The sequence below is a fragment of the Equus caballus genome, chromosome 3, assembly GCF_041296265.1.
Source record: "Equus caballus isolate H_3958 breed thoroughbred chromosome 3, TB-T2T, whole genome shotgun sequence".
NCBI classification, from domain to species: domain Eukaryota; kingdom Metazoa; phylum Chordata; class Mammalia; order Perissodactyla; family Equidae; genus Equus; species Equus caballus.
Window position 1 is genome coordinate 41159371 of NC_091686.1, and position 2633 is coordinate 41162003.

Sequence of the window (2633 nt, forward strand, 5' to 3'; positions counted from 1 at the left end):
CTACTATCAAAAAGTCAAAATACATCATATTGATGAAGATCTAGACAAAAGTGACCACTTTGAACACTGTTGCTGGGAATGTAATTGATCAGCCATTATGGGAAACACTATGAAGTTTCCTTAAAAAATTAAAAATGCAACTACTAGGGGGCAGCCCAGTGGTGCCGCAGTTAAGTTCACATGTTCTGCTTCAGCAGCCTGGGGTTTGCCAGATAGGATCCCAGTTGCGGACCTATACATTGCTTGTCAAGCCGTGCTGTGGCAGGCGTCCCACATATAAAGTAGAGGAAGATGGGTATGGATGTTAGCTCAGGGCCAGTCTTCCTCAGCAAAAAGAGGAAGATCGGCAGTAGTTATCTCAGGGGTAATCTTCCTCAAAAGAAAAAAAGTCATTAAAACTCAAAAAAGTAGCACAAATCTCCCTGGCAATGGTAAATGTATAGCCATAGTTACATCTGCAATATGGTAATAGTGGTATATAACTCACAACTCTAGTTTACAAGGTAAAAAAGTCAACATGGCAAAAATAACCAAAAATTCAATAATCTGTCATTAGTTACACAATACTAAAAAAATTTCAATTGTAGCAGCAAAAATCTAAAATTTGAGGAGGAGAAGAAACCAAAATATAAAGAATGTAAAACATATTGATGTTAAATTGTTAACAGTTCAAAATAGGATGTTGTAAGTTTAAGGTATTTTATGTAAGCCTCATGGTAATCACAAAGAAAAATCTCATAGTAATTCTTCAAAAGAACATGATAAAAAGTCAAAGCATACAGTTACCAAAAACATGAAAACACAAAAAAAGGACAGCAGGAAAAGGAAGAGAAACAAGGAACAATGGATATATAAAACAGCCAGAAAGCAATTAATAAAATAGCAATAGTAAGTCCTACCTATATATAATTACTTAAAATTTAATCAAATTAAACTCTTCAATCAAAAGATAAAGAATGGGTGAATGGATAAAAACAAGACCCAGTGATATGCTGCCTACAAAACACTCATTATAATTCTAAGGACACACATAGGCTGAGAGTGAAGGGATGAGAAAAGACATTTCAGCAAAAGTTAAACAAAAAAAGAAGTGGTAGCTATACTTATCACAGACAAAGTAGACTTTAAATTAAACATGATAAAAAGAGAGAAGATTATTACATAATGATAAAGGGATCAACACATCAAGAAGATATAACAATTGTAAATATTTATGCACCCAAGATCTGAGTAGCTAAATATATAAAACAAAAACTAACAGACCTAAAAAGAGAAAGAAACAGCAATACAATAATTATTGGGGACTCTAATACCACATTCTCAACAACAGATGGATCATTCAGACAGAATCAATAAGAAAACAGTAAATTTGAGCAACACTATACATCAAATGGACCTAACAAACATATAATGAACATTCTGTCCAGCAACAGGAAAATACACATTTTCTCAAGCTCATGTGAAATATTTTTCAACATATCGTATGTTAGGCCACAAAATAAGTCATAGTAAATTTAGGAAGGTTGCAATCATCCAACTATCTTCTCTGACCACAGTGGCAAGAAACCAGCAATCAAAACAAGAGGAAAACAGGAAAATCCAAAATCACATGGAAGTTAGATAACATTATCCTCAAGAACCAATGGATCAAAAGAGAAATCAAAAGGAAATAAAAAAGTTTCTTGAGACAAATGAAAATGGAAACATAACATACCAGAATTTATGGGAAGCAGCAAAAAGAGTTCTAAGAGCGAACTTCAAAGCAATGAGCACCTACATTAAGAAGCAAGAAAGATTCCAAATAAATGACCTAATTCTACATCTTTAGGAACAAGAAAAAGAACAAATTGAGCCCAAAGTTAGCAGAAAACAAAGAAAATCATAAAGATTAGAGTAGAAATAAATTAAAGAGAACAGAAAAACAATAGAAAAGATTAACCAAACTGAGTTGATTCTTTAAAAAGATAAACAAACTCTTAGCTAGATTAACCAAGGAGAAAAGAGAAAGAACCCAAATCAAGAAAATTATAAATTAAAAAGGAGTTAACCTAGATTCACCAAGAAAGAAAAAGGCTCAGATAACCAAAATCAGAATTAAAAGAGAAGACGTTACAACTGATACCACAGACATTCAAAGGATCAAAACAGGCTACTATGAATATCTATATGTGAACAAACTGGACAACCTAGAAGAAATAAAAAAATTCTTAGAAACATACAGCTTGCCAAGAACGAATCAGGAAGAAGTAAAAAAATCTGAATAAACCCATTACTAGTGAGGACATTGAACCAGTACTCAAAAATCTCCCAGCAAAGAAAAGCCCAGGATCAGATAGTTTCACTGGTGAATTGTACCAAACTTTAAAAAAATCCTTCTCAAATTCTTCCCCAAAACTGAAGAGAAGTAAACACTCTCAAACTCATTTTACAAGGTCAACATTAACCTGATACCAAAACCAGAAATAGATATTGCTAGAAAAGAAAATTACAAGCCACTATCCCTGATGAATATTGATGCATGAATTATCAATAAAATACTAGCAAATTGAATCCAGCAGCACATTAAAAACATCGTTCACCGTGTTAAAGTTGGGTTTACCGCTGGGATGCAAGAGCGTTTCAACATATGCAAA